This window comes from Elephas maximus, chromosome X (genome assembly GCF_024166365.1).
Source record: "Elephas maximus indicus isolate mEleMax1 chromosome X, mEleMax1 primary haplotype, whole genome shotgun sequence".
In the NCBI taxonomy this organism is placed as follows: domain Eukaryota; kingdom Metazoa; phylum Chordata; class Mammalia; order Proboscidea; family Elephantidae; genus Elephas; species Elephas maximus.
Window position 1 is genome coordinate 134422933 of NC_064846.1, and position 24576 is coordinate 134447508.

At 43.0% G+C, this 24576-nt stretch overlaps 1 long non-coding RNA gene across 1 annotated transcript in view; it reads right to left on the bottom strand.

Annotated features, from left to right (window-relative positions):
• Positions 1-6834: 6834 nt before the first annotated feature.
• LOC126068653 (uncharacterized) overlaps positions 6835-24576 on the bottom strand; it is a 44937-nt gene continuing 27195 nt past the window's right edge. The window contains exons 2-3 of the long non-coding RNA XR_007515754.1: positions 7816-9107; positions 6835-7352 (exon numbers count right to left, since the gene is read on the bottom strand). This is a non-coding gene — a long non-coding RNA (uncharacterized LOC126068653). The remainder of the gene's footprint in view (positions 7353-7815; positions 9108-24576) is intronic.

Consider the following 24576-nt stretch of genomic DNA (forward strand, 5'->3'; position numbering starts at 1 on the left):
GATGAATGGGGGCTGGCCATACCAGAAAGACCACCTGGTAGCTGATATCAACTAGTCTTAAGAGGCATGATTTAACCTATCATGCATATGATATCATTACGTAGTCATGACTGAGGCTAATAAAGGCTCTGAAGATGGAGACTTCAAGAGCTTCCTGGTTGACAAAAGGAAGGTGATGTGCTCTCTTCGGGTTATGGAAACTCCATGTTGGAAATGTTCCCAGAACCCACCCACTCACCTCTTCCTTGTGATGATCCTGATTTGTATCCTTTTGTTGTAATAAATATGTAATCATAAGTATAGCACTTTCCGTGAGTTGCTCCAGAAAATTATTGAACCCAAAGGAGTAATGGAAGCCAACAGATGAAAGTGTGAGAGCCCAGGGGAATTCCCTGAGCTTGTGGCTGGTATCCTGAAGTGGTAGTGGGAAAACCCTGAATTTGTGGCCAGCAGGTCAGAAGTAAGGGTGTTGGGTGAACTACCAAATTCGCAGCTGGTGTCTGCTTGTTTGGCAGTCTGAAGGACAATGTCCTTTCAACTTGCGAGCTCTGACTTAGCTCTGGGTAGCTAGGATCAGAGAGAGGTAGTACCGCGTGGGCAGTTGGTGTCAGAGGTGATTGAGAAGTGGGAAAGTTGGGATTTGATTAATCTTTACATTTGGGGGATTGGATTTATGTTGATTCTTATGCATGAACCATTTTACAGATGAAGATAGTGAAATTCAAAAAGGTTAAACAACTTCATAGCTAGCTAGTGGTGACCCCAGAATTCAAATACAGAGTTCTCTGGGTCTTTGTCCTCTACAACACTGCCTCCCTGTCCTCCGTGAACTCAGCTTGTTTTATCCTTGGACATTTTCAGCTTGTACCAATTTTGCTCTTGCCCTAAATTTTTATGCTTTAAGGAATCCAGCCCTTGCCCATACATAATTTATGTACTTTCATTATTACATTGATGTTGATAATATCTTCTCTTAAATTAGGTAGGGAAGAGTGTAGAAGAAAAGACAAAAGGAAAGTTAGGGTGTTGTCTTAGTCATCTAGTGCTGCTATAACAGAAATACAAGTGGATGACTTTAACAAAGAAAAATTTATTCTATCACAGTCTAGGAGGCTAGAAGTCCGAATTCAGGGCGTCAGCTCCAGGGGAAGCCTTTCTTTCTCTGTTGGCTCTGGGGTAAGGTCCTTGTCATCAATCTTCTCTGGTCAAGGAGCTTCTCAGCACAGGGACTCTGGGTCCAAAAGACACACTATTCTCCTGGCCCTCGTTTCTTGGTGGTGTAAGGTCCCCCTGTCTCTCTGCTGGCTTCTCTCTTTTATATCTCAAAAGAGATTGATTTAAAACACAACCTAAGTTTCTGGGTAATCTTGTAGATTGAGTCCTGCCTCACTAACATAACTGCCTCTAACCCTGCCTGATTAACACCATACAGGTGGGATTTACAACACAGGACGATCACATCAGTTGACAAAATGGTGAACAGCACACAATACTGGGAATCATGGCCTAGCCAAGTTGAAATACATTTTTGGGGGACACAATTCAATCCATAATAGATGTCCTACTCTTCAGTGCTTTTTCTCAATAAATTTTGGGAGAAAATTTATGGAAAATATTTTAATAGTCTAGGGCAGTGGTTCTTTAACTTTAATGCCCATCAGAATCACCCATGGGCTTGTTAAAATGCAGGTTGTTGGGCCCCACTCCCAGAGTTCCTGGCTCAGTAGATATGGGGTGGGGCCCAAGAATCTGTATTCCTAACAAGTTCCTAGGTTATCTTTTCTTTTTAATTTTTATTGTGCTTTAAGTGAAAGTTCAAAAATCAAGTCAGTCTCTCACACAAAAACTTATATACACCTTGCTACACACCCCCAGTTGCTCTCCCCGTAATGAGACAGCCCGCTCCCTCCCTCCACTTTCTCTTTTTGTGTCCATTTCGCCTGCTTCTAACCCCCTCTATCCTCTCATCTCCCCTCCAGCCAGGAGATGCCAACATAGTCTCAAGTGTTCACCTTATCCAAGAAGCTCACTCTTCACCGGCATCCCTCTCCAACCCATTGTCCAGTCCAATCCCTGTCTGAAGAGTTGGGTTTGTTCCCAGGTTATCTTGATGTTGCTATCCAGGCCCACATTTTGAGTAGGAAAGTGCTAGGGGAAAATGTCTGTCCATAAGGAGCCTACAACTGATACGGCACTCAGGAACCCATGTTTTTTTTCTTGGTACTCAACCATCCTATGCCATCTCACAGTTCAATATGGCTGCCTGAGCTACAGTCATCAGGACTAGAGTCCAAGCAAATGTTAGAAGGAACAAGAAGGGTAAGACCACTTTTTTAAGGACACTACCCAGAAGTTGATAAACGGAGAAAAGATTGAAGTTGTCAAGGATTTCTTTTTACTTGGATACACAATCAACAGCCATTGAAGCAGCAGTCAAATCAAAAGACGCATTGCATTGGGCAAATCTGCTGCAAAGGACCTCTTCAAAGAGTTGAAAAGCAAAGATGTCATCTTGAAGACTAAGGTGCACCTGACCCAAGCCATGGTATTTTCAATCGCATCATATGCATGTGAAAGCTAGACAATGAATAAGGAAGACCAAAGAAGAATTGATGCCTTTGAATTGTGGTGTTGGTGAAGAATATTGAATATACCATGGACTGCCAAAAGAACGAACAAATCTGTCTTAGAAGAAGTACAGCCAGAGTGGTCCTTAGAGGCAAGGATGGTGATGCTGCGTCTTACAAACTTTGGACATGTTGTCAGGAGGGATCAGTCCCTGGAGAAGGACGTCATGCTTGGTAGAGTACAGGGTCAGCGGAAGAGAGGAAGACCCTCAACGAGGTGGATTGACACAGTGGCTGCAACAATGAGCTCAAGCATAGCAACGATTGTAGGGATGGCTCAGGACCGGGCAGTGTTTCGTCCTGTTGTGCATAGGGTCACTATGAGTTGGAACTGACTCGATAGCACCTAACAACAACAACAACAACCCAGAAGTTGCAGGCAAGACTTCCACTTATTTAGTTACTTAGCCATACTTAGCTACAAAGGGGACTGGGAAATAGCCCCCTTAGGAGGCCAAAATTATATTACTTATCAATGGGGGGGCGTGGGGAGTGGAGAGAGCTATTGAAGGACAACTTATGGCTTCTGCCACTGGGATCTTCCAGCTTGTTTGGAGCCAGAAATAATTCATTCTCTATGAAATGTCAATGTAAACCTGGACCTACCTTCCCTTCTGAGTCAGAGGTACTGTCCACCAGCTAAATAAATAGGACTTAGAATCTTGCAAAGCCTGGTGACTAAGTCACCATTGGCCTGGCCTAGGTCACATGTCCTCCCTACCAAAGCCATGCAGGAAGGATGAAAATGAAACTTACAAGCTATCTGGATCGCTTGCCTCCTGAAATCTGGTAAGGACCAGACATCAGCAACTTTGAGAGGAATGCCTTCTTGAGGAAAGACCTCGAATTCCAGCAATGCACAAAATTACAATCGTTCAGTTTTAGGGAAGACACAGAGTAACTGTGCCAGACTACGGTGGTTTTCTCACCCACCAACCCTGGGCTCCAAGATGGAGGACAGTCCCTCACAGGCTCCTCAGCTAAAAAGACGAGGAGGTGCCCATTAGACAGGCTCTCGTGGGAAACAGAATGCTGCCAGGATTCTAAACCCAAACAAACATTTTCTTCAAATGCTTGACTTGATGGTTTCATGTTTAAAGCCAGCTATAACTGGTGGAACTCAGATGCAAAGAGAAATTGCTGCTCCCTGATTAACCCTTCTAGCCACTGGGTGCCACTATTGATTTTGTTCACTTAACCGATTTGCAAAAATGCTTTACTGTGGGGGGTGGAGGGGATTCTCAATGTAGGTTATTTTGGTAAAGCAGGAAGTGAAAGTCCGACCAAAAAAAACCAAAACACCAGCCTGTGTGTATATATTCCCTTAGATGTATGTAGGTTATTTTTTTCCTGACTTCCTCTCACCAGACAATGACATATTTTTATTTATCTGTGTATCTCCTTGAGCTTTCTTAATGAAATTTAGAGGAATGCTTTAAGTATTGCTTCAAAAGTTATAATACTAGGTTTTCTAAGATCGCTTACAGTTCTCAAAAAGAAGAGAGATGTACAAACTATTGCTACATGATGGTTGCAATAATTTACATAGAATGTCATCATCAAGAACTAACATTTACAAAGTGCCTGCTCTGTATCTGCTGGAGTCCCTGGGTGGTGCAAACGTTTATCGCACTTGCTGTTAACTGAAGGTTGGTGGTTCAAGTCCACCCAGAGGTGCACCAGGAGAAAGGCCTGGTGATCTACTGAGAAATCAGCCATTGAAAACCCTACAGAGCACAGTTCTACTTGGAGACACATGAGGTTGTCATGAGTTGGATTTGACTTGACACAACTGTTTGTTTTTTTTAATGTACCTGGGGGGCTAGGGAATATAAAAGTAAAGACAGAGTTCCTGCCAGTAAGGGTTTTACATACTCTTTATGAATGGAAATAGGACATACAGTGAAAAATATAAAGGTATGTAGGTAGGAAAACTACAGGTTGCCTATTCAGCTGTCAATTCTCTCCTTCGACTCCCGCAACCCCCCTCCTTTTTCCTCGGTTGCCAAGTCCAAGTTTTGTTTGGTGTTCACCCTCCAGTGTGGTCAGGAAAGGTGATCCTCTCCCTAGTCCTAGAGAAGAGAATCATGGTTGGCCTAAGCCAACTACGGTGGCCTCATATTCCTTACCAAAGATACAAAGATTGAGCATGGTGATCTGACCCAGACCTAGACGATGGGATTGGAAGTGAAATCCACTAATAAAACACAGAGAAGGGAGTGCCTGTTTTTTTTTGAAGCTGAACTGGTGATGGCTAGAACAGCTTCAGCAGTATTCGGACCATGAGGAGAGCCACCTCCAACAAATCAAGGGTAGCAGAGCAGAGAGATGGAAACCTGGAACTGTCCTGCCTGGGGAGTTCTTCTTCGGTGAGATAACAGTCCTCTTTGGTTTAAGGAGTCCCTGGGTGGTACAAACGGTCAACACCCTGGTTGTTCGAGTCCGAGATCTACTTCTGAAAAATCAGCCATCGAAAACCCTGTGGAGCACAGTTCTACTCTGACAAACACACACGGATCACCTTGAGTCAGAATCCACTCAACACGAACTGGTTTGGTTTAGACCACTTTTTTTTTTTTCTTTTGCCCAACTTGCTACTGGGTTGTCTATCTTTTGATTTGTAGTCATTTAAAAATATATATATTCTGGATACAAGACCTTTGCCATATATATTTTGAATATCTTCTTCCAGTCTGTAGCTTGCCTTTTTCTTTTCTTTCTATTGTATGTTAGATGAAGGTTTACAGAGCAAATTAGTTTTTCATTAAAAAATTAATGCACATATTGTTTTCGTGACATTGGTTACCAACCCCATGACATGTTAACACTCTCCCCTTCTCGAACTTGGGTTCCCTGTTGCCAGCTTTCCTGTCCCCTCCTGCCTTCTAGTCCTTGCCCCTGGGCTGGTGTGCCCATTTAGTTTCCTTTCATTTTATGGGCCTGTCTAATCTTTGGCTGAAGGGTGGACTTCAGGAGTGACTTCAGTGCTGAGTTAAAAGGGTGTGCAGGGGCCACAGTTTTGGGGTTTCTCCAGTCAGATCAGTAAATCTGGTCTTTTTTTGTGAGTTAGAATTTTTTTCTACATTTTCTCCAGCTTTGTCCAGGACCTTCTATTGTGATCCCTGTCAGAGCAGTCGATGGTGGTAGCTGGGCACCATCTAGCTGTGCTGGACTCAGTCTGGTGGAGGCTGTGGTAGCTGTGGGGTTTAGACCACTTTTAATTGAGTCTTCTGTTCCTTATAGCTGCAGGTACCCCATTTGATGCAATAGCCATATATACTAGCCGCTCTGCATATGTTAACTCATCTAATCTTCCATTTACCCTGTGAGGAAGACATTATTGAGCCCATTTTAGGGATGAAGCAATGGAGCCTCAGAGAGGTTTGTAATGGACTAAAGGTCACCATATTTTAAACATAATCAATCCCCAATAAATCCGTGATAGATGAATGAATGAAGGAATAAACGACCATGCACAAAGTGCAGCTGAGTGGCTGAAGGACACAGCCCCTTGTGGGGCCCAGAAACACAATCGTGTGTGGGGTGCACCCTGGCCCAATCCTCAGACCACTCCTTGATGCCCCAGCTAAAAAAAAGTATCTCCAAATTCATCCCAAACAGCAACTTTCTGTGTTTCAGCAAAAATCCTCTCATCAAAAAAGTCATTCCTACCATATGACCCAGCAACCCCTGTCCTAGGTCTACACATGTGAGACCTAAAAGCAGGAACTCAAAAAAAGGCTTGTACACCAGTGTTCATTGCAGCACTATTCACAATAGCCAAAAGGTGGAAACGACCCAAATGCCCATCAGTCGATGAATGGATAAACAGAATGTGGTCTATGGGAATATTACTCAACCAGAAAGAGGAATGAAGTCTTGATACATGCTACAACATGGGTGAGCCTTGAAAACATTATGCTGAGTGAAATAAGTCAGTCACTCACAAAAGAGACAAATACTGTGTGATCTCGCTAATGTGAAACACTTAGAATAGGCGGATGTATAGAGACCAGAGTTTAACAGTGGTTATAAGGGGCAGGAGGGAAGGAGAAAGAGGGGAATCTTGGTTTAGCTAGCCTTGAGTTTCTGTTTATGGGAACGGATATTATGGCAATGAATGTTAGTAGTGGTTGCACAACATGACTGATGTAATTGGTTTCACTGAATTGTACAAGTGACAAATGTTCAATTGGCAAATGTGTTACTTATATTTTTACAACAACACAAAAATTCTTGCTAAGCACAAAGCTCAGCCTCTCCGGTTGGTGCACGGTTTGGTCCCCAGAGCACAGCACAAGACAACCCTCTCCTCTTCTCTTCAGCAGGAGGAGCAAACAATGCCCTTGGACTCAGACCACGACCTCCAGGCAGAGCCGAGACTGCGTCGAGAAATTTCATCGCAGACAAAGGCTGCCCTCCTCGGTGGGGCCGTTGCCACCGAGAGCCAGGGAGCAGGGTTTCAGTGTCCTTCATGCTCCCTAGCCAGATGAAAAGCCCACGCAGCAAAGCACTGCTTATGCGGCCCTTTCTTTTGTTCAGCTTCCATTCCATTACAGCAATAACTGTTCGGTAGGCACATTTCTCTCTGGCTCGTCACCCAGCTCCGAACCTGGGACTCAGGGCCGTCCTTCACTCGGTGCCAAGCTGCTGGCAGTTCACCGGGAGCTTCTCGAGGGCAGTGTTCTACGCGAAGAAAATTGCTCCCGAGATTGCTGAAGGCCCCTGGGGAAATGACAAGGAGAAATTAATCTTCCATTGCTAATCTTCCTACACGGCTGGATCAGAACTCTTGCCTGGAGGAGATTGGTGCCTGGCTCCGGCAGGGGCCTCCGAGAGTCTCCCAGCACTGCCAATAGGAAGGGGGCAAGTTCAAGGTCAAAAGTAGGCATTGTTTGTGATTTTCACACACCCTATGTCTACACAACAGAATTCCCCACCAGTTTCATTCACATCACTGATCTTTGGTATTGAGTGTACGTTTACACTCTGCACCCTGCCTTCCACTCCAGGCTCAGCTTACATCCCCCCTCTGGGCTCCAGCAACTCACCCCTTCCCACCCAAGGCTCTGCCCTCATCTGGGACGTCTACCTGGAACACTTAGTTGTCAGAGGTGTCATTATTTTACTGTCTGTCACTTGACCCATGAGGGCCGGTACCCTATCTGTCACAGTGTCTGGTACATACTGTTGTTGTTAGCTGCCTTCAGGTTGGCCTCTGACTCATGGTGACCCCATACAAAACAGAACGAAATGCTGCTGGTCCTGCACCATCCCCAGGATCAGTTGTGGATTGGACTGTTGTGATCCATAGGGTTTTCATCAGCTGATTTCAGAAGATCACTACGTCTTTCTTCCTAGGCCCTCTTAGTCTGGAAGCTCTGCTGAAAACTGTTCAGCATCATAACAACACACAAGCCTCCGCTGACAGAGTGCCTTGGCCGGGAATCAAACCTGGGCTTCCAGCAAGGACGGCAAGAATTCTGCCACTGAACCACCACTGCCCCGGGTAAAAAACTAAAAAATCCAGTTGCCGTCGAGTCAACTCCAACTCATGACAACTCCGTGTTGTCAGAGTAGAACTGTGTTCCATAGGGTTTTCAATGGCTGATTTTTTTTATTGTACTTTAAGTGAAAGTTTATAAATCAAGTCAGTATCTCATATAAAAATTTATATATGCCTTGCTATATATTCCTAGTTGCTCTCCCCCTAATGAGACAGCACACTCCTTCTCTCCACTCTCTATTTTCGTGTCCATTCAGCCAGCTTCTGACCCCCCTCTGCCTTCTCATCTCATCTCCAGACAAGAGCTGACCACATAGTCTCATGTGTCTACTTGAGCCAAGAAGCTGACTCCTCACCAGTATCATTTTCTATCCCATAGTCCAGTCCAATCCCTGTCTGAAGAGTTGGCTTTGGGAATGGTTCCTGTCTTGGGCTAACAGAAGGTCTGGGGACTGTGACCTCCGGGGTCCTTCTAGTCTCAGTCATACCATTAAGTCTGGTCTTTTTACAAGAATTTGAGGTCTGCATCCCAGTGCTCTCCTGTTCCCTCAGGGGTTCTCTGTTGTGTTCCCTGTCAGAGCAGTCATCAGTTGTAGCCGGGCACCATCTAGTTCTTCTGGTCTCAGGCTGATGGAGTCTCTGGTTTCTGTAGCCCTTTCTGTCTCTTGGGCTCATAATTACCTTGTGTCTTTGCTGTTCTTCCTTCTCCTTTGCTCCGGGTGGGTTGAGACCAATTGATGCATCTTAGATGCTAGCGTTTCAGACCCCAGACGTCAATCGCTGATTTTTCAGAAGTAGAATGCCAGGCTTTTCTTTTGAGGTGCCTCTGGTAGACTCAACTTCCAACCTTTCAGTTAGCAGCCAAGCACATTAACTGTTTGCATCATCCAGGGACTGGTACACACTCATAAATAGGTGTTGAATGAATGAAATCATTCTTGCAGTTTAGGATATGTCGAGCACAGCATTGGTCTCTGTGGAGAAGAAGAATGAACCCATAATTTAGAGCACTGTCTTAGTCATCTAGTGCTGCTATAACAGAAATACCACAAGTGAAAGACTTTAACAAAGTGAAGTTTATTTCCTCACAATAAAGTAGGCTAAAAGTCCAAATTCAGGGCGTCAGCTCCAGGGGAAGGCTTTCTGTCTGTCGGCCTTCTCATCAACCTTCCCCCTGACTAGGGGCTTCTCTCTTTGGGGACCCCAGGTTCAAAGGACACGCTCTGCTCCTGGCTCTCTGCTCACTTCTCTCTTTTATATCTCAAAAGAGATTGACCCAACCTACGACCTAATCTTGTAGATTGAGTCCTGCCTCATTAACATAACTGCCGCTCATCCTCTCTCATTAACATCATAGAGGCAGGATTTACAACATATAGGAAAATCACACAATACCAGGAATCATGGACCAGTCCAATTGATACACACATTTTGGGGGACATATTTCAATCCATGATAAGCATCATTGTCATCATCATTATCATATTAATTTACTTACTCTGCACCAATGACCCCAAGGATTAGGTAGGATTATTCTCTCCATTTTACAGAAGAAGTAAACAAAGCACAGAATGGTTAAGTAGCCTGCTCAATCCAGGCAGATTGGTTCTAGAACATATGTTCTCCATCCCTGTACTATACCCCATTGCCGTCAAGTTGATTCTGGCTCATAGCGACCCTATGGGACAGAATAGAACCACCCCATAAGGTTTCCAAGGAGCAGCTGGTGGATTCGAACTAGTGACCTTTTGGTTAACAGCCATAGTTCTTAACCACTGTACCACCAGGGCTCCGATCCCTGTACTATAGTGCCTTCCTAATTATAGACTCTTTTTTTTTAATTGTGCTTTAGGTGAAAGTTTACAGCTCAAGTTAATTTCTCATGCAAAAATTTATACACATATTGTTTTGTGATATTATTTCCAATCCCCACAATGTGACAGCACACACTCCCCCTTTCCACCCTGGGTTCCCTGTGTCCATTCAACCAGTTCTTGGCCCTTTCTGTCTTCTTATCCTGCCTCTGGACAGGAGCCACCCATTTGGTCTCATGTATCTGCTTGAACTAAGAAGCACACTCCTCATGTGTATTATTTTTTGTTTTATAGACTTGCCTAACCTTTGTCTGAAGAGTGGGCTTACAGAATGGTTTCAGTTCTGGGTTAACAGCGTCTGGGGGCCATAGTTTTGGAGGTTCCTCAAGTCTCTGACAGACCATTAAGTCTGGTTAATTATAGACGTTCTTGTGTGGCTTCACGAGTCTCCTTTCATTCAACTGTATCCTATTTTAGGACAGGACAGGTCTTCGGTTTCACTGGTATTTTCTCTAGCCCAGAGTAAAAAGCTCTGTGCAACATAGACTCTCCATAAGTACTTGTAGACTAGTTAACAATTGTACACAATTCAGTCAAAAGAAACCATAAGTTTAGTTTTCACGGGCTTGCATTCCAAGACAAAGCAAGACAGAAAGTGAAGGAGAAACGTAAGTCAAAGGGGAATCAGGGAATCGTCCAAAAAATGTGGATAGAAGTCTTTTCATTTTCCTTCAGAGCTTCCTTCTGTGTAAATATCCAGTGAAAAAGAGGAAACTGAGGCTGGAAAGTGAGGGAGGCAGGCCTTACTCCAGAGGCTTGCCAATTGTTTCTGAAGCCACCTGCATTTCTTATACTTTAAGTTCAAGAAGAACTTAAAGTATCCCAGAGACAATGCTCCCCAGAACTTCTGATGGCACAGGACAGGAACCATCCCCGAAGTCAAATCATCAGACATGAAAAGGACTGGTCAGTGGGCGGGGGGGAGAGATGCTGATGAAGAGTGAGCTAATTAAATCAGGTGGACACGGGAGAGTGTGTTGGCAACTCTTGACTGGAGGGGGGATGGGAAGATAGAGAGAGAGGGAAGATGGCAAAATTGGCACGAAACGAGAGACTGTAAGGGCTGGCTCAATAGGGGGAGAGCAAGTGGGAGAAGGGAGTAAGATGTATGTAAACCTACATGTGACAGACTGATTGGAATGGTAAATGTTCACTTGAAGCTTAATAAAAATTAAAAAAAAAAGAAGATAGGAGGCAGGCTGTAGCAGACCTCCAATACTGGCGACTGCCCCAAGGCAGAATTCCCAGGGACCTCGCCCCCAAGGGATCCCCAAACAGTCCCCTGCTTGGGGGAAACCTCGGAATTCTGAAAGGGGAGAAAAGAGGACTGGCAGCATAGAGGAGGGTGTACTGTTTCAACATTTGCTGGCCTGTTACAGAAAGGCCTGCGGGAAATATGTAAAGCAGCCTCCAATAACTTTGGAACTGTGAGCAACTGTATCAGTTAGGAATGTGTTAGGCTGCAAGTAACCAAGAACTCAGCAAATACCATTCTGAACAAACATGAGATTATTTTTTTCACAAAACAAAAAGTGTGGAATTAGATATCTATAGGCATACGTTCAGCAACTTAAAACATCAAGAAGAACATTTCTATGATTCTCCTGGCATTTCCTTCTCAACTCAGAATGGCTGCTGTAGCTCCAAGGTCATGTTTATGTTCAAGGCAAGAAGATGAGGAGAGAGGGGGCAGGACCAAAAATATCTATTCTTTTTATAAAGAAGTGAAATTGGCAAAAGTTGTATGGTAGACATATTTACAACAAGGACAAAAAGAAAAAAAAGAGTAGCTGCCAAGGCTGCTTATGTACAACCAAATACCTCATGGGATTTGGTTTCTTGGTTTGGAGGTTTAGAGTCATGGTTTCATGGGACATCCCAGTTAATTGACCTAATAAAGTGTTTAGTGCTTCTGTTCTACTTCCTAGTCTGTTGCATAGTTCCTAGGGTCCTAAAAGCTTGTAAGTGACCATCTAAGGCACAACAATTGGTCACTATTCACCTGGAGCAACAGAAGAAGTGGGATAGTTAGAGAGGAGGAGGTAATGGAATATGTGGTTAATTGCCCCCATGAGCAACCGTGCCACCTTTGCCATGAGACCAGAAGAACTGAATGGTGCCCAGCTACCATTACTGAACATTTTGATAAAAGAGTCTATAGAAGAATCCTGATCAAAACAGGGAAAATGTAGACCAGAATTTCAAATTCTCATGAAATCCAGACTTTCTGGATCCATGGAGACTGGATGAACCCCTGAAACTATTGCCCTGAGATAATCTTTAAACCTTAGGCCAAAAATAGCCCCTGAAGCTTCTTAAAACCAAACAACAGTTTAGCTTAACTAATAAAAAATGCCTGCCTTGAGTGTTATGCTCTTTTAAGAACTATATGGGATCAAAGTGACAGCAGCAACTCAAAAGATTAGATAGGAACCTTAGGGGGCAGTGAGTTTATGTTAATGTGGAGGAACAACTCAGAAAAGGAGGGTGAGAATGGTTGCACAACTTGAAGAATATGATCAATGTCACTAAACTGTACATGTAGAAACTGTTGAATTGGTGTATGTTTTGCTGTGTATATTCTCAACAACAACAAAAGAAAAAATTTTTTAACGTGAAATCTTTCCAAGGAACCTTTCATAAGACTTTAGCTTATGGCCCATTAGGTGACTATGTGTCACATGGCTGCCCATAATTTCAAAGGGAGCTGGGAAAGTGAGCATTTAGCCCTTCCACCTTACATAGTGAAGGTAAGCAGAGAAAAATGGATTGGGAATGGATGTTTGTTTAGGTTCCCTAAAAAGCAAAGCCTGAGACAAGGACTTGGGTGTAGGTAGCATATTAGAAAAGTGATCCCAGGAAGCACTATGAGAGACTGGGAAAAGTGAGGCATTGAAGATAAGCCAATTTAGCGTACTGGAAGAAATAACAAATTTGTCTTGGAAGAAGTACAGCCAGAATGCTCCGGAGAAGCAAGGATGGTGAGACTTCGTCTCACATGTTTTGGAGATGTTATCAGGAGGGACCAGTCCCCGGAGAAGGACACACTTGGTAAAGTAGAGGGTCACTGAAAGAGAGGAGGACCCTCAATGAGATGGATTGACACGATGGCTCCAACAATGGGCTCAAACATAGCAACGGTTGTGAGGATGGTGCAGGACCAGGCAGCGTTTCCTTCTGTTGTGCATAGGTTTGCTATGAGTCAGGACCAACTCAACGGCACCAGCAACAAGAACAGCCTTACTCTACCCCTGAGGTCCCGGTGCTCAGTGTCCCTCCATTCACCCCTCTCCCTGCCAGGTCCCTCTCTATATCCACATTCTCCCTTACCCTAACTACCCTCAGATGGGCCCTTCAGTACTCCAGAAAGAATGCGATGAACTAATTTATAACAATAGCATAACGATATACCAATACCAATAACTAACATTTATATGGCACCTTAGAGTTCACCACGAGCCTTTATATGTATCATTTTGTTTAAAACTCATGACATGGCCTAGAGAGGAACCTGAGGCTCTGAGAAATAAGTTGCCCAGCAGCCTTAGTTTCCTAGTGCTGCCATATCAAAATACCACAAAGTAAGTGACTTTAAAGAACAAAAATTTTATTGTCTCATAGTTCTGGAGGCTAGGAGTCTAAACTCAGTTGCTCATGGGGGCAATTAGCCACATATTCCATTACCTCCTCCTTTCTCTAACTATCCTACTTCTTCTGTTGCTCCAGGTGAATAGCGACCAAACTCGGGGCACTGATAGGACCATGCCCTTTCTGTCAGCTCTAGAGGAAGATCCTGCCTTGTCTCTTCTAGTTTCTGGTAGCCCCAGGCGTCTCTTGGCCATCCTTAGCTTATAGATGTATCTTCATATGGCATCTCCCCCTGTGTGACTCTATTTCCGTGTCTGTGTTCCCATTTTATAAGACACTACTCAGGAGGGATTAGGGCCTACTCTACTCTGGCATGACTTTGTTAACTTAACTGATGACATCTTCAAAGAAAGAACCTGTTTCTAAAGGTCACATTCACAGGTACAGGGGTCAGGACTGCGACATATCTTTTGAGGGGACACAATCTAATCCATAACACGAGGGATACTCAGCTAATAAGTTGGCAGAACTGGGGAACCTTCCAAAGGCTCATACTCTAAATATCAAGCTATTCCAACCTCCCCACAATGCTTTCTGTTTTCCTGTCATGACAAGGAACACAATAAATATTTTGTGTTGAATGGAATTTTTAACCAAAGAAATAATTTCTAATTGTGGGAATTGCAGACATTGACGAGTCTGTTAAGAAACAAGTTCTATTTCAAATTCTCATGGACTCCAGGTTTTTAGAGTCATGGAAGGTGGATGAACCCCTGAAACTATTGCCCTGAGATAATCTTTAAACCTTAAACCAAAAATATCCCCTGAAGTCTTCTTAAAACCAAGCAAAAGTTTAGCTTAACTATTAAAAAATGTCTGCCTTGGGCATTATGCTCTTATAAGAACTATCTACATGGGATCAAGGAAACCCTAGTGGCGTAGTGGGTAAGTACTATGGCTGCTAACCAAAAGGTCGGCAGTTCAAATCCACCAGGCTCTCCCTGGAAACTCTGTGGGGCAGTTCTACTCTGTCCTATAGGGTTGCTATGAGTTGGAATCAACTTGATGGCAGTGGTTGTTTTTTTTGGGGGGGGGGGCTTATATGGGATCAGATTAATAACAGCAAGTGGAAGGATTAGATAGGAACCTCAGAGAGCAGTGCATTTATGTTAATGGGGGAGGAACAATTCAGAAAAGGAGGGTGAGAATGGTTGCACAACTCCAAGAATGTAAGCAGTGTTACTAAACGGTACATGCAGAAACTGTTGAATTGGTGTATGTTTTGCTGTGTATATTCTCAACGAGAACAAATCTTTAAAAAATTTTTATTGTGCTTTAAGTGAAAGTTTACAAGTCAGTCTCTCATACAAAAATTTACATACACCTTGCTATATACTCCTAGTCACTCTCCCTCTAATGAGACAGCACACTCCTTCCCTCCACTCTCTTTTTTCGTGTCCATTCAGCCAGCTTCTGACCCTCTCTGCCCTCTCATCTCCTCTCCAGACAGGACCTGACCACGTAGTCTCATGTGTCTACTTGATCCAAGAAGCTCAGTCTTCACCACTATCATTTTCTATCCCATAGTCCAGACCCATCCCTGTCTGAAGAGTTGGTGTTGGGAATGGTTCCTGCCTTGGACTAACAGAAGGTCTGGGGACCATGACTTCAGGTGTCCTTCTAGTCTCAGACCATTAAGTCTGGTCTTTTTACGAGAATTTGAGGTCTGCGTCCCACTGCTTTCCTGCTCCCTCAGGGGTTCTCTGTTGTGTTCCCTGTCAGGGCAGTCATGGGTTGTAGCCGGGCACCATGTAGTTCTTCTGGTCTCAGGCTGATGTAGTCTCTGGTTTATGTAGCCCTTTCTATCTCTTGGGCTCATAATTACCTTGTGTCTTTCATTCTCTTTTGCTCCAGGTGGGTTGAGACCAATTGATGCATCTTAGATGGCCGCTTGCGTTTAAGACCCCAGACACCACTCTCCAAAGTGGGATGCAGAATGTTTTCTTAATAGATTTTATTATGCCAATTGACTTAGATGTCCTCTGAGACCATGGTCACCAAACCCCTGCCCCTGCTACGCTGGCCTTCGAAGCATTCAGTTTATTCAGGAAACTTCTTTGCTTTTGGTTTAGTCCACTTGTGCTGACCTCTCCTGTATTGTGTGTTGTCTTTCCCTTCACCTAAAATAGTTTTTATCTACTATCTAGTTAGTGAAAACCCCTCTCCTTCCCTCCCTCCCCATTCTCGCAACCATCAAAGGGTATTTTCTTCGCTGTTTAAACTATTTCTCCAGTTCTTATAATAGTGGCCTCATACAATATTTGTCCTTTTGCAACTGACTAATTTCACTCAACGTAATGCCTTCCAGATTCCTCCATGTTATGAAATGTTTCACGGATTCATCATTGTTCTTTATTGATGCGTAGTATTCCATTGAGTGAATATACCATAATTTATTTATCCATTCATCTGTTGATGGGCACCTTGGTTGCTTCCATCTTTTTGCTATTGTAAACAGTGCTGCAATGAACATGGGTGTGCATATATCTGTTCGTGTAAAGGCTCTTATTTCTCTAGGATATATTCCAGGGAGTGGGATTGCTGGATCATATGGTAGTTCTACTTGTAGTTTTTAAAGGAAGCGCCAAATCGCTTTCCAAAGTGGCTGTACCATTTTACATTCCCACCAGCAGTGTATAGGTGTTCCAGTCTCTCCACAACCTCTCCAACATTTATTATTTTTTGTTTTTCAGATGAATGCCAGCCTTGTTGGAGTGAGATGGAATCTCGTGGTAGTTTTTATTTGCATTTCTCTAGTAGGGTCGCTATGAGTCGGAACCGACTTGACGCCAGTGGGTTTTTTTTAATGGCTAATGATCGTGAGCATTTTGTCATGTATCTGTTAGCTACCTGAATGTCTTCTTTATTGAAGTACCTGTTCATATCCTTTGCCCATTTTTTAATTGGGTTATTTCTCTTTTTGTAGTTGAGTTTTTGCAGTATCATGTAGATTTTAGAGATCAGGCGCTGATCGGAAATGTCATAGCTAAAAACTTTTTCCCAGTCTGTAGGTAATCTTTTTACTCTTTGGGTGAAGCCTTGGGATTAGCATAGGTGTTTGATTTTTAGGAGTTCCCAGTTACCTGGTTTCTCTTCTGTATTGTAAGTAATGTTTTGTATACTGTTTATGCCATGTGTTAGGGCTTCTAATGTTGTCCCTATTTTTTCTTCCATGATCTTTATCGTTTTAGATTTTATATTTAGGTCTTTGATTCATTTTGAGTTCGTTTTTGCACATGGTGTGAGGTATGGGTCTTGTTCCATTTTTTTGCAGATGGATATCCACTTATGTCAGCACCATTTGTTAAACAGACTGTCTTTTCCCCATTTAACTGACTTTGGACCTTTGTTAAATATCACCTGCTCATATAAAAAAAAAATTTTTTTTTTATATGGGGATGGATTTATGTCTGGATTCTCAATTCTGATCCATTGGCCTATGTATCTGTGTCATACCAGCACCAGACTTTGTTCTTCTTTTTCAGTAATGCTTTACTTATCTGGGGCCTCTTTCCCTTCCATATGAAGTTGGTGGTTTGTTTCTCCATCTCATTAAAAAATGTCATTGGAATTTGGATTGGAATTGCATTTTATCTGTAGATGACTTTTGGTAGAATAGACATTTTTACAATGTTAGGTCTTCCTATCCATGAGCAAGGTATGTTTTTCCACTTATGTAGGTCTCTTTTGGTTTCTTGCAGTAGTGTCTTATAGTTTTCTTTGTATAGGTCTTTTACATCTCTGATAAGATTTATTCCTAAGTATTTTATCTTCTTGGGGGCTACTGTAAATGGTATATTGATTAGGTGATTTCCTCTTCAATGTTCTTTTTGTTGGTGTAGAGGAATCCAACTGATTTTTGTATGTTTATCTTGTATCTTGATATTCTGCTGAACTCTTCTATTAGTTTCAGTAGTTTTCTGGAGGATTCCTTAGGGTTTTCTGTGTATAAGATCATGTCATCTGCAAATAGAGATACTTTTGCTTCTTCCTACCAATCTGGACGCCCTTTATTTCTTTATCTAACCTAATTACTCTGGCTAGGACCGCCAGCACAATGTTGAATAAGAGTGGTGATAAAGGGCATCCGTGTCTGGTACCTGATCTCAAGGGGAATGCTTTCAGACTGTCTCCATTTAGGATGATGTTGGCTGTTGACTTTGTATAAATGCCCTTTATTATGTTGAGGGATTTTCCTTCTATTCCTATTTTGCTGAGAGTTTTTATCATGAATGGGTGTCAAACTTTGTTAAATGCCTTTTCTGCATCAATTGATAAAATTGTGTGGTTCTTGTCTTTTGTTTTATTTATATAATGGATTATATTAATTGTTTTTGTAATGTCAAACCATCCCTGTATATAAAAAAAGCTGGTATTAATCCCACTTGGTCATGGTGAATTATTTTTTTAATATGTTGTTGAATTGCGTTGGCTAGAATTTTGTTGAGGATTTTTGCATCTAAGTTCATGTGGGATATAGGTCCGTGATTTCCCTTTTTTGTGGTGTGTTTACCTGGTTTTGGTCAGGGATATGCTGGCTTCACAGAATGAGTTTGGGAGTATTCTCTCCTTTTCTATGCTCTGAAATACCTTTAGTAGTAATGGTATTAATTCTGCTCTGAAAGTTCGGTAGAACTCTGCAGTAAAGCCATCCCAGCCAGGACTTTTTGTTGTTGTTGTTGGGAGTTTTTTGATTACTTTTCAATCTCTTCTTTTGTTATGGGTCTATTTAGTTGTCTACCTCTGTTTGTGTTAGTTTAAGTAGGTAGTGTGTTTCTAGGAATTCATCCGTTTCTTCTAGGTTTTCAAATTTGTTAGAGTACAATTTTTTTGTAGTAATCTGATATGATTCTTTTAATTTTGGTTGGGTCTGCTGTAATATCACCCATCTTATTTCTTATTTGGGTTGTTTGTTTCCACTCCTGTTTTTCTTTTGTCACTTTGTCCAATGGTTTTTGTTAATTTTTTTCAAAGAACCAGCTTTTGGTCTTGTTAACTCTTTCTATTGGTTTTCTGTTCTCTATTTCATTTAATTCTTCTCTAATTTTTATTATTTGCTTTCTTCTGGTGTCTGAGGGTTTCTTTTGTTGCTCTCTTTGTTCAAGAACAACAAAATTTTTTTAAAAAAAGAAGAAACATGTTCTAGAATAAAATTCAAACTCCTTATCCTAGCCAACAGGGCCCTGAATAAACTGGTGCTTGCCCACTTTTTCTTCCTCATCTTACCTCTTTCCTCTTGCCCACTTGCTCTCACTTTCACAAGCCACATTCTTCACTAATTATGCTCCTATTCTGTTCTTTGAGCAAACCAACCTCTTTCCTGCTTCTGAGCCTTTGTTTTTGCTATTCCTTCTGCCTAAAATGCTCTTCCCCAGGGTCTATCATTACTGGCTCTGACTCACCCTGAAGATTTCAAGTTAAATGTTATATCTTGTTAAGATAGTTTTCCTAAAGCTGCTTGAATGGACACGGGGAATACAGGGTGGAGAGGAGGAACGTGCTGTCTCATTAAGGAGAGAGCAGCTGGGAGTGCATGGCGGGGTGTGTATGGATTTTTATATGAGAGACTGACTTGATTTGTAAACTTTCACCTAAAAGACAATAAATAAATTTTTTAAAAAAGATAGTTCTCTTAAAAATCCACTCTTTCTTTCTTCCTTGATGAACAAGTTCCTATTTTTCACTGAAAACACGCTTGCCAGAATAAGGTCTACATTTTCCCAGTTAGATTTGGCCATGTAACAAAGTTCTGACCAATAAGGTGTAAAATGAAAAAAAAAAGGGGTATATAAATTTGCGATAAGTATCCTTAATGGGAGGAGCATGCCCTTGGTTGTTGCTTCTCCCTTCCTGCAGTTTGGAATGGGGGCCTGGTTGCTGAAGCTCAAGCAGAAGTAACAAGGAATGTTTGCAAGCTACATAGGGATGCCTCACATTCAACATGGTGCCAGGCCCCAGAGCAGCTATAGCCAAGGAGGCCTTGAGGCCAACAGGATGGAGGGCAGCCTCCCAGGACCCTCAAAAAAGCATGGGAAAATAGAACCTCTGAAAATTTCTCCCACCCCAACATGGGCACAGAAGTGTCAGTGAGGCTGGAAAACCAAGCAGCCTTTGGGTAGTGGTAAGGGGACTCAAACAGTGGCGTAAATGAACCAGAGACCATGGCAGATCTACAAAGGTCAACAATAAATGCATCAGGGAGAGAGATTGTAGCAGATCATATTCTGGCAGTAGCCTCGACGTTTATGATCTCATATACTCTTCCAGGGAGCCTTGGTGGCACGGTGGCTAAGAGCTCACCTGCTAACCAAAAGGTCGGCAGTTCAAATCCACCAGCCACTCCTTGGAAACCCTATGGGGCAGTTATACTCTGTTCTGTAGAGTTGCTATGAGTCAGAATCGACTCAACGGCAACAGGTTTGGTTTTTGGCTTTATACTCTTCAGGCAAAGGCCTGGCAATTTACTTCCAAAAAACCAGCCATTGGAAACCCTGTGGAGCATGGTTCTAATCTGATACACATGGGGTGCCATACATCAGAATTGACTCAATGGCAACTGGGTTGGTTTATACTCTTCCAGAACCTTGCCACTCCCACATCAAGAAGCAGAATCTATTTCTCTTATCTTGAAATTGGGCATGCCTTTGTGACCACCCTGACAAATAGAACATAATGAAAGTGATGCCACATGATTTCTGATGACCAAGTCATGAAAAGTAAATTGGCTTATGCCTAGTGTTCAATCTCTCTCTCTCTCCCTCTAGACACTCACCCTTAAAACCCAGCCACCATATTGTAAGGAAGCCCAGACCACAAGGAGAGACCATATGTAGATGTTCCAGCTGATAGGCCCAGTTGAAGTCCTAGACTACAGCCAGCATCAACTACCAGAGGAGGCCTTGGGATGGTTCCAGCCCCCAGCCTTCAGGTCACCTCAGCTGACACCAAGCGGAGCAGAGATAGCCATCTTGCCAAGCACTGCTCAGATCACAGATTTATGAGAAAAATTAATTTTGGGCTTCTTTTAAGCTAGTAAATTTTAGAGTAGTTTTTGTACGCAGCAAAAGATAATCAGAAGCGCAGAGGTCAGTGTGTGCCAGTGGTTGCCTGTGGGCCTCTTCCTCATGCCAGGACCAGCGATCAGCCCTGGGAAGAAGGGAAGGAGGAGGCAGGATAAGCAGATTCACATTTACCCTGAAAGGGGCTAACTTTAAACTGGAAGTGCCTGAGCTGGTTTGAGTTGCCACGCTGAAGTTTTCCACCATCAGCGGAAATGGGGGCTCGAAAGCCCAAGTAATTTTTATTTTAGGAACATAAAGAGCATTAGTCTTTGCACACCAGAGTTTATGACGAAGCAAAAATTTGAACCCGCTTTACAATTTGGGGCTGGGGTGCTTCCAAGCCCAGCTCCGATGATAGCCCCTGAGCAAGCACTAAATCCACATGCAAAAAAGGCTAGGGCTGCACTAGCGTTTCCGGCAGAACATACTGATTTAGTGGTGTGAAGTCATGGGCCCTGGAGCCCAATGGGTCTCTCTGCTCATTCCTCAACCAGTCCCAGCCCACCTGAGGCTTCTGACGCTAAGAGAGAAGGGGAATAATTAGTTCCGGATACAGGCCTGTGAAGAATCCCTACCCTGCTCCATTCTCACAGGTGGGCACTTCCGGGGCAGGGGCCACAGGTCTGCTCTGGTTGCCACAGAGGAAGAAGGGACATGGGGGCCAGGTGGGCCTGCTCAACATGCGCGACCTGTAGCCCCACCTGTTTACATCCCTTCTTTTTGGCCTCTGCACAGAGGGTCACATGCTGGTCTAGGGGATTTATGGACCATCAAGGCAGACAGCAGGAGGGGCCAGCTGCACCTCCAGGCACTCTCAGTCTTCCAATTCTGAGACAGATGTTTTATTGCTCAAAAGTTTTTGGAAGGTAATTTTGCTTTAAGTATTTCTATTGTAATACACATCTTGAATTTTTTACACAATGTATTTTTTTACTTTGGGATGACTGAAATAGTTAGCTGTCCCCAAACATGTCTTTGGAACTTTCTGGCTTACTCTGTGTACAAGTTGAACAGTGCTGTATTTTTTTCCCCGCCAACAGATTAGGTGCGTATTCTCAGGAATAACACATGGTTGCCATTAAGGCTCGTGATGTTTGGGGATTGGTGTAACTCCACATTTTACCCATTGAACTATTTCTTTTTTCCAAAATAGTGAAAAGAACTACAAAACACAAAAGCAATTACATGACTTAACTTTCCATCTCTGTCAAGCAGTGATTAAAAGTGGAAAATAATACTAGCACTTAGGTTTCTTTCTGGAAAGGCAAGAAGAAAAGGAAAATTTGTTGTGATGGTTGTTTTTTTAATGCCATAAGCTACCAGGGAGATAATTATTGGGATTCTTGAAAGTGCAAGAAGCTAAAACAAAAGGTCTTTTTCATGAGGGACCTAGGCTTGGTGACCACGACGGTCCTACAGAAATTTAAGACTTTCCCGATTATGGTATTTGGCGTTATTGTTTAGCCTCTGATTGCTCATTCAACTCCATTGGAATCCAAGGAGACTCACCAAGAGTCTCCGTCAATGTGGGAGCAAGGATCTGGCTCCTCAACACTTTTTATTCTTAAGAATCACCAACCAGGCCTGTATGGTCTTCTCTAGATTCCTTGAAGAATTTTTTTTAAAAATAAGCTTTGATAGGTCCTCCCACAGTCACTTAACTCTCCTAAAACCACTTACACCTGTCCTGATTGGGATCTGTACAGGCCACAGTTAAGTCTTCTGAAGTCTTCCACATGCCCAAGCTCTTTGGGAAGGTGGTATTTTGTCATCTAGGTGAAGGAATCTCTCAAAATTATACAGACCCATAATTACGTATCATACAGGATTACATTCAGCTGCCTGTAGTAGAAACCCAACAACTACGAAGGGTTTAACTGAAAAGAAACTTATTTATCTCAGGTAGCAATAAGTCAAGGTAATACAGGCCACTTCTGGAATGGTAGTCAAAGAAGGCCAAGGAGGAACCAGGGTCCTTCTGTCTTCCCCCTCCTCCATCCTTAGCAATGGCTACTACATCCCCAGTCCCACACCTTTGCTCAAGCAAAAGAAAGCCGTGGAAGAGGCAATGCCAGCAGATGTCTGCTTATATCTCATTGGCTAGAATGCAGTCACATGACCATGCAAACTGCATGGATGCTTGAGAAAGCGGGTTGTTAGCTCTAGAGTCTTCCACTAGAGGACTGTCAGTGAGAAGGGAGTTGGAATGGATGTCTAGAGAGCCATCCTACCATACCTGCCTGGTCTCTTTTGTACTGATGGTGTGGCTTCTGTGGATGCTTTGGTTCAGCCAACATGCTGATCAGACTACACATTCGGTTCAGTCCTACCCAAACTCCTCAGGGTGTTTCTTAAGTGTTATTTTACAACTGATATAAGATTTTTTTTTAAAGTTGTGTTCATTTTGTTGTTTGTGGGGAGACAAGGGTAGGTAAGTGGGAAGCTTCTTACCAAATATGGAGGGGCTGAAAAACACTTTAAATGAAAATCTCTACACCTCTGCCAATCTCAGTTCTCATGGTAAAAACATTCAGCATCCAGACATTTGCTGAAATAATTAACCTGTTTAATTCCTGAAACAGTAAAAAATGATTTGTTACAAGTCATAGTACCTCCACTTAAACTGGCTTAAATACTGATTGGGAGATGTATTGGTTCATGTTATGGAATGAATTGTGTCACCCAAAGATGGGTGTCAACTTGGCTAGGCCATGATTCCCAGTATTGTGTGATCGTCTATGATTTTGTGACCTGATGTGATTATCCTATGTGTTATAAATACTACCTGTGCGATGTTAATGAGGCAGGGTTAGAGGCAGTTATATTAATAAGGAAGGACTCAACCTGCAGGATTAGGATGTATCTTGCTTGAGTTGATTTCTTTGAGATATAAAAGAGAGAAGTGAACAGAAAGACAGGGGGACCTCCCACCACCAAGAATGAAGAACCAGGAGGGAAGCATGTCCTTTGGACCCAGGGTCCCTGCACTGAGAAGCTCCTCCACCAGGGGAAGATTGATGACAAGGCCCTTCCCCCAGACCAACAGAGAGAGAAAGCCTTCCCCTGAAGCTGGCACCCTGAATTTGGACTTTTCACCTCCTAGGCTGTGAGAGAATAAATTTCTCTTTGTTAAAGCCATCCACTTGTGGTATTTCTGTTATAGCAGCACTAAACAACTAAGATAGTTCATGTGACCTAAAAGTCCAGAGGTAGATTTGGTTGCCTTCAGGCAAGCCTTGATCCAGGAACACAGTAATATCTCCAAGGCTCTCGTACATCTGCATTTCAATGTTCCGCCTTCTGAAGCCCAAGCCTTATCCTCAGGTTTGCTTCCTGAAGGAAACACTGTTGATATTCTGTTCCTTATCCCCTTGGCCTACCTGAGTTCACCTGCAGCTTCAGTAGACAGTTCCCTGCACTCCAACAATTTCCTGCCTGAAGCACCCTCATTTCCCTGAATTTCTGCCTGAGGGCTTTCTCCTGCACCAGAGAAGCTGGCTCTACTGAATGCATAAAACTGATGATAGAGAGACACTTCCTCTCCCTGGAGCTACATAAAACCCAGAAACCCAGTGCTGTGGAGTCGATTCATATGTGGTTCATATTGTATTTCTATCGGACAGTGCTGCTAGAGATTCTATAGCAAACTATAGCTTGTGGACCAAAGATGGCCAGCTGCCTGTTTTGTAAATAAAGTTTTATTGGGACACAACCACACGTATCCATTTCTGTATTGTCTATGGCTGCTTTCACACTACAATGGCAGAGTTAAGTAGTCACGACAGAGACCATATGGCCCAAAATGTTGAAAATATTTACTATCCGGCCCTTGACAGAAACATTTGTCAACTCCTGAAAGA